An 8,058-nucleotide genomic window follows, 5' to 3' on the forward strand; every position below is an offset into this window, starting at 1 on the left:
CAACGTTGTTAAGAAACGTTACAACTTATAGAATGTGGAAAATGTCTCTTTTCTCTAGATGAGGATCAACAACAACAAAGACTTTCTCTCCGATCCTGCCATTAAACTGAAAAGAAATAACCAGTGTTGCCACATTGTGTGAGAGAAATAAGCAACCAGGTCAATGAAAACAAGCCAACTCCTGCTAGAGAAATAAAGCCAAATCAAGAAAAACAAGCCAAAACAAACAAATAATAACATATAATGCTAATAAAAAAAGTTGATGCATTTATCAATATAAATACTATGTATGTCTAGGATAATTAATGTTTTGGTAATTTATTATAGGCCTACTAACAATTAGCCTATAAAAAAAGAGGCCGAAAATAGCGGGAAACAAGCGGACTTGGCAACCCTGCAAAAAACACGTATCTACTTTCGGGCACTGTCTAGTGAGCTAATCTAGTGAGCTAATTTAAGGCTTCCGGTGGACGATCTCTTCAAAATAAGAGTACCCTCTAGAGTATTGAAAAAAAGTTTAATTTGCACATTAAAACTACAAATTAAGCATTTAAATGATGCTATAAGACACACATTATGTTTCTGTGTAAAAATAAGTAATTAAATCATTATAATAATAATAATAATAAAGTTATCTAAATGGATAAATGCTATTCACTGGAGTGCATGGACTTTATAAAGTGGACACTGGACAAAAGACGGCTCCGCGAGGCAACTATCTGGACATACCCACGCGTTCGGGGAGATGTCCTCTACTACACCCCACTCTCCGCTAAGTGGGAGAGGTGTAAAATTCCCAGCAGCAGACCTTCTACTGTGGTCAATGCTCAAAAAGGTACCGTTTCCGGACCCAGAATGGACACTGGACAAAGAGGCCTCCGCGAGGCAACTATCTGGACATACCCACGCGTTCGGGGAGATGTCCTCTACCACACCCCACTCTCCGCTAAGCGGGAGAGGTGTAAAATTCACAGCAGCAGACCTTCTACTGTGGTCAATGCTCAAAAAAGTACCGTTTCCGGACCCAGAATGGATACTGGACAAAGAGGCCTCCGCGAGGCAACTATCTGGACATACCCACGCGTTCGGGGAGATGTCCTCTACCACACCCCACTCTCCGCTTAGCGGGAGAGGTGTAAAATTCACAGCAGCAGACCTTCTACTGGGGTCAATGCTGAAAAAAGTACCGTTTCCGGACCCAGAATGGACACTGGACAAAAGACGGCTCCGCGAGGCAACTATCTGGACATACCCATGCGTTCGGGGAGATGTCCTCTACCACACCCCACTCTCCGCTTAGCGGGAGAGGTGTAAAATTCACAGCAGCAGACCTTCTACTGTGGTCAATGCTGAAAAAAGTACCGTTGCCGGACCCAGAATGGACACTGGACAAAAGACGGCTCCGCGAGGCAACTATCTGGACATACCCACGCGTTCGGGGAGATGTCCTCTACCACACCCCACTCTCCGCTTAGCGGGAGAGGTGTAAAATTCACAGCAGCAGACCTTCTACTGGGGTCAATGCTCAAAAAAGTGCTGTGCCTTGGGGCATTGACATGAAATCACTGGCCTATAACATGCATTGCAAAGTAATACTAATTATTTTGGTAATTACTGGTGTTTGAACACTAATGTCTGCATCAATGACAATGGTAATGTCATTCACTATTTAGATGGGCCATTAACAGTAATAGTTTATTTTTACAGTGCTGTGTTCATACATTCCTCCAAACCCTCTTTCTGGCTGGGCGGTGCCCAGGTATAGATGAGGTGACAACGATCGATCGTTATATATATAGTGGCCCTCTCCATAGCATTACATTTATAAAAGAATAAAAGAATACAGACAAGGCTTTGAAAGTTAGAAAAAAAAAACTTTTAATTAATCATTAATCATTTCTCATTCACTGTTACACAGAAGAAGAATAAATCACTCTGCAAAATAATGATCATCACAATCAGAAATAAAACGCTAATTTAAAAGTTTCCAAATCCCTACAATATTTGTTTTTAAACATCACAATTTGTCTTAATGTGGACTGAGAAGCTACTTTAATAGTTAGTAGTTACAGATTTGATCAATTTACTGCATGTGTGTTCGCATCTGTGTTAATACAGCAAACATTATTCAAACACATGCAAAACATGCAAAAACGACAAAGTCAATCAGTGCAAACATCACTCAAAAGTACAAAATGGTACTATAAGTGCAACGTACCTATAAGTGCATACATTACTCAAATGTATAAAAAGGTAAGACGTGCAATGTAACAAGTGCAAACGTTACTCAAAAGCTTAGGTACAACATGCAATGTACCTCAATGCAAACATCACTCAAATGTATAATAATTATGGTACAACATGCAATGTACCTAAGTGCACACATCACTCAAATGTATAAAAAGGTAGCCTATAGTGCAAAGCATCACTGCAAACATAAAGTGCAAACATTGTACACACGTACACACACACACACACACACACACACACACACACACACACACACACACACACACACACACACACACACACACACACACACACACACACACATATAAATTGATCAAAAGTTAGATGTACTTTTAAAGCAAAACCAGCTCAGTCCAAACATTTCAAACGTTTGTTTTTAGATGATCACAGTAAGCACTATTGGATTAAATCACGTGGGGAGAGGCAAAATAAGGGCAAAAGAAGGGGCAAAAGACAGGCAAAAGAAGGGCAAAAGAAGGGGCAAAAGACAGGCAAAAGAAGGGCAAAAGACAGGCAAAAGAAGGGCAAAAGAAGGGGCAAAAGACAGGCAAAAGAAGGGGCAAAAGACAGGCAAAAGAAGGGGCAAAGGAAGGGCAAAAGAAGGGCAAAAGACGGGCAAAAGACAGGCAAAAGAAGGGCAAAAGAAGGGGCAAAAGAAGGGGCAAAAGACAGGCAAAAGAAGGGCAAAAGAAGGGCAAAAGAAGGGGCAAAAGAAGGGCAAAAGAAGGGGCAAAAGAAGGGCAAAAGAATGGGCAAAATACAGGCAAAAGAAGGGCAAAAGAAGGGGCAAAAGAAGGGCAAAAGACAGGCAAAAGAAGGGCAAAAGACAGGCAAAAGAAGGGCAAAAGAAGGGGCAAAAGACAGGCAAAAGAAGGGCAAAAGAAGGGCAAAAGACAGACAAGAAGGGCAAAAGAAGGGGCAAAAGACAGGCAAAAGAAGGGGCAAAAGAAGGGCAAAAGAAGGGCAAAAGACAGGCAAAAGACAGGCAAAAGAAGGGCAAAAGACAGGCAAAAGACAGGCAAAAGATGGCAAAAGACAGGCAAAAGAAGGGCAAAAGAAGGGGCAAAAGACAGGCAAAAGAAGGGGCAAAAGACAGGCAAAAGAAGGGCAAAAGAAGGGCAAAAGAAGGGGCAAAAGACAGGCAAAAGAAGGGGCAAAAGAAGGGCAAAAGAAGGGCAAAAGAAGGGGCAAAAGAAGGGCAAAAGACAGGCAAGAGAAGGGGCAAAAGAAGGGGCAAAAGACAGGCAAAAGACAGGCAAAAGAAGGCCTCTTTGTCCAGTGTCCATTCTGGGTCCGGAAACGGTACTTTTTTCAGCATTGACCACAGTAGAAGGTCTGCTGCTGTGAATTCTACACCTCTCCCGCTAAGCGGAGAGTGGGGTGTGGTAGAGGACATCTCCCCGAACGCGTGGGTATGTCCAGATAGTTGCCTCGCGGAGCCGTCTTTTGTCCAGTGTCCATTCTGGGTCCGGAAACGGTACTTTTTTCAGCATTGACCACAGTAGAAGGTCTGCTGCTGTGAATTTTACACCTCTCCCGCTTAGCGGAGAGTGGGGTGCGGTAGAGGACATCTCCCCGAACGCGTGGGTATGTCCAGATAGTTGCCTCGCGGAGGCCTCTTTGTCCAGTGTCCATTCTGGGTCCGGATACGGTACTTTTTTCAGCATTGACCACAGTAGAAGGTCTGCTGCTGTGAATTCTACACCTCTCCCGCTAAGCGGAGAGTGGGGTGTGGTAGAGGACATCTCCCCGAACGCGTGGGTATGTCCAGATAGTTGCCTCGCGGAGCCGTCTTTTGTCCAGTGTCCATTCTGTGTCCGGAAACGGTACTTTTTTCAGCATTGACCACAGTAGAAGGTCTGCTGCTGTGAATTTTACACCTCTCCCGCTTAGCGGAGAGTGGGGTGTGGTAGAGGACATCTCCCCGAACGCGTGGGTATGTCCAGATAGTTGCCTCGCGGAGGCCTCTTTGTCCAGTGTCCATTCTGGGTCCGGAAACGGTACTTTTTTCAGCATTGACCACAGTAGAAGGTATGCTGCTGTGAATTTTACACCTCTCCCGCTAAGCGGAGAGTGGGGTGTGGTAGAGGACATATCCCCGAACGCGTGGGTATGTCCAGATAGTTGCCTCGCGGAGCCGTCTTTTGTCCAGTGTCCACTTTATAAAGTCCATGCACTCCAGTGAATAGCATTTATCCATTTAGATAACTTTTTTATGTTATTTAATTACTTATTTTTACACAGAAACATAATGTGTGTCTTTACAATAACTGTAATGTAATAATAATACTAATAATGTAATGTAATAATTATTTAATTAACGAATTAAATAACCTTATTTTATTCTGAAGGTAACCGGATGTCTTAAATTAGCTAGCTCTCAGACAGGAAGTTCTAAATTAGCTCATAAGACGGAGCCCTACTTTCGGGTCAACGTGTCCCATCGAGCATGTGCCGCTGCCACCTGGCGGAGGAGGTGTGTAACTGTTACTGAATACATGTAAGGATGAATGGACTGCCTTCCACTAGCTTTAGGAATAACATGAATGTTAAACACTGTTACTGGACACATGGATGGTGATTATTGACATTCTTTACTTATAGGAATAATAAACCCTTATCTCGTTTTCATTAAGGAGGTTCTACACAATACAAAGACAGAAACTACAGCAACCATCAACCAAACAATAACAAGTATGCAAAACAAGTAAGCACAGCCAACGATTATGACAAAATACAAAGAACAAACAAAACAACAATACATAAGTCAAGCAAGGATAGAGAATGTATCATTAATCTATAGAGAAGGGATAATTAATTTATAGAGAAGGGATCATTAATTTATAGAGAATGGATCATTAAGTTATAGAGAAGGGATCATTGATTTATAGAGAAGGGATCATTGATTTATAGAGAATGGATCATTGATTTATAGAGAAGGGATCATTGATTTATAGAGGATCATTGATTTATAGAAAATGGATCATTAAATTGGAAACACAGTCATGAATGTCAGGATATAGGCCTATGCAGTATAAATTAATGTAGCCTACGTGCATACTATGATTATAGTGATTAAAAAGGTTAAAATGTTAAAATTAAGGATGAATGGAGTGCCTTCCACTATCTTGGAATAAATAACATGAATGTTAAACAAAAATGTAATTAATTAGATCTATGATATTGTGTAACATAATTAGCCTGGCATGACCAGACTATATCACTGCTCAGGGTTTCTTCCTCTGGTCTGAGGACCACCGGTGGTCATTGAGGGGGTTCCAGGTGGTCTGAGGACCACCGGTGTTCCTTGAGGGGGTTCCAGGTGGTCCAGGGACCACCGGTGGTCCTTGGGGGGGGGTTCCAGGTGGTCAAGGGACCACCAGTGGTCCTTGAGGGGGTCCCCCACCGGTGGTCCTTGAGGGGGTTCCAGGTGGTCCGAGGGCCACCGGTGGTCCTTGAGGGGGTTCCAGGTGGTCCGAGGGCCACCGGTGGTCCTTGAGGGGGTTCCAGGTGGTCCAGGGACCACCAGTGGTCCTTGAGGGGGTCCCCCACCGGTGGTCCTTGAGGGGTTCCAGGTGGTCAACCAGCTAAATGATGGAGGGTTGCTAACCAAATGGACCCTTATAGGTCAAGTGTAAAATGAAACCAAATGGTACATGGTAATGCCCCGTCTGCCTCTGATTGGCCTACAGACAGACACTGCCGGCCTTACCAGAGTTTCCTCCGAGGTGGAAGATACATGCTGGATAGTCTGCTGCGAGGTTACTCCGTGGTGGGAAATAAATATATAATACAAGTACGATATATAATACAAGAGAATGACAGCTTGGCACCCACGGCAGTAACTTTTATTTTTGTAGAAGAGGCGAACTAATGTTGTTTATGCCGTTTAAATTATTTGTATACGTGTAAACTTCAGTATAATAGTATTAGTTTACGATAATCAACACTAACACTTTAAGTTAGAACACACCCAAATCAAATCATACAACGTACGCGTTCAATCAATTATTCAATCAAAGCAAACGACATAACCAATATTACTTTGCCTCTTCTACAAAAATAAAACGTACAATTTACTGCCGCGCGTGCCAAGCTGCCATTCTCTTGCACTCATTATTTCCCACCACGGAGTAACCTCGCGTCAGGACAGTCTGGTGAGACCATGGGGGCAAGACGGGCAGTGTTCGGTAGGCCAATCAGAGGTAGAGTTCTCAATCCCTGCCCGAACCCACCCGACCCGGCCCGGCATTTTCGGGTAAGGTAGGGCCCAAAATGCACGATAATTAGTCGGGCCGGGCAAAGCATTGGGCTCTGTGATTTTCCATGATTTTATTTATTTATTATTTAATAATTTTTAATAATTTTATAATAATAAAAATAACAATGTTGTGTAATGTATTTACGAAGATTGCTAAGCTGTATGAATGTTGGCGATTAACTTTTACAGTTTGGGCTACTATGTGACCGGACTGGTGGAGGAGGAGCAGCAGCGCACCAGAGAAGTGACAGAATAGAACGGTGTTTGTTGAACTTTCTACCTCTGTCTGGCCTCTGGTTTGCGAGCCAAATTAGCTGCTTAGTGAGCTAAGCATCAAGTACAGTATATAACTTAAGTTAACTTGCCATATGCTTAAATGTTTTATAAGACCATTGTTTAATCCGCAATAGCTCGTTTTGGAAACGTCAAGACATTGCTGTCTTGTTGAAGCCAGCTGGGTGAATAACCTAAATTACCTAATCAACATCACCACGGTAAATGCTCCATATAAATATGTAAGCGCTAATGTTAATGTTCACTGCATACACGTAATATAGTTACATGATGACCAAGCAATTGTAACCAGATGGAGTCGCTTAGTACTCCTAATGTGGCAGTAATACTACCGGAATACATAATGAAGGTAAGTGTTCAGTTTGAGTGAACAATAATTGTCGGTTGCTTCATGGGAATATAACTTATTCTGTGAAAGTTGAGTATTGACATTTCCTTTAAAACGTATATTCACTATTCACAGTATTGATTGATATCTCCTTTAAAATGTATATTCACTATTCACAGAGTTACCAATAGAAGGTTATCAAGTCGTCCACTACACAGATAAGGGATTAGAATCAATTGCACTAGGATGCACTCATGTCCTATGTCCATAAACACACTGTTAAGCACTGCAAAGAAGCACACTATCACTCTGAGCCAAATATGGTTGGCATTAAACACTGCAAATGAATACTAAAAGGCTAAAAGCCAAAAAGAACACTACACTGTAAAAGGGACAGTAGTCCTTGAGTGAAACTCTGCAATATAATCCTTAAACCAATATATACGTTGTTGGCGGTTAACTAGTTAACTCGCTGGCTGCCATTAACAGATGCTAAAATAGCAAACACCTCCACTACATCTGCATATTTGCCTGGAGAACTGATACGTATATATGCTGGTATGAAGGCTATCCACACGGCACAGAAGATGAACATGCTGAAAGTAATTAACTTAATAGCTTCATTGAAGTTGTCTGGAAGATTCCTTACCATGAATGCTAGGAGGAAACTGAGGAGTGCTAATAAGCCAATATAACCTTGTAACACCGCAAAACTAACTGTTGATCCAACATTGCACTCATAGACTATCTTTTCAGAATAGTATTGTGTGTTTTTATGGGGAGTTGGTGAGGCAGACACAAGCCAGACTGTGCAGATTATTGCCTGGATTGAAGTTAGAATCAGAACTGTTCCTCGTTACGAGAGACCTGCAATAAACTTGCAAATCGGTTCGCAACATGTCACCTTAGTCAATGGCAGGTTAGT

Source organism: Protomyctophum parallelum (genome assembly GCF_964188405.1).
Source record: "Protomyctophum parallelum genome assembly, chromosome: 12".
NCBI classification, from domain to species: Eukaryota; Metazoa; Chordata; class Actinopteri; order Myctophiformes; family Myctophidae; genus Protomyctophum; species Protomyctophum parallelum.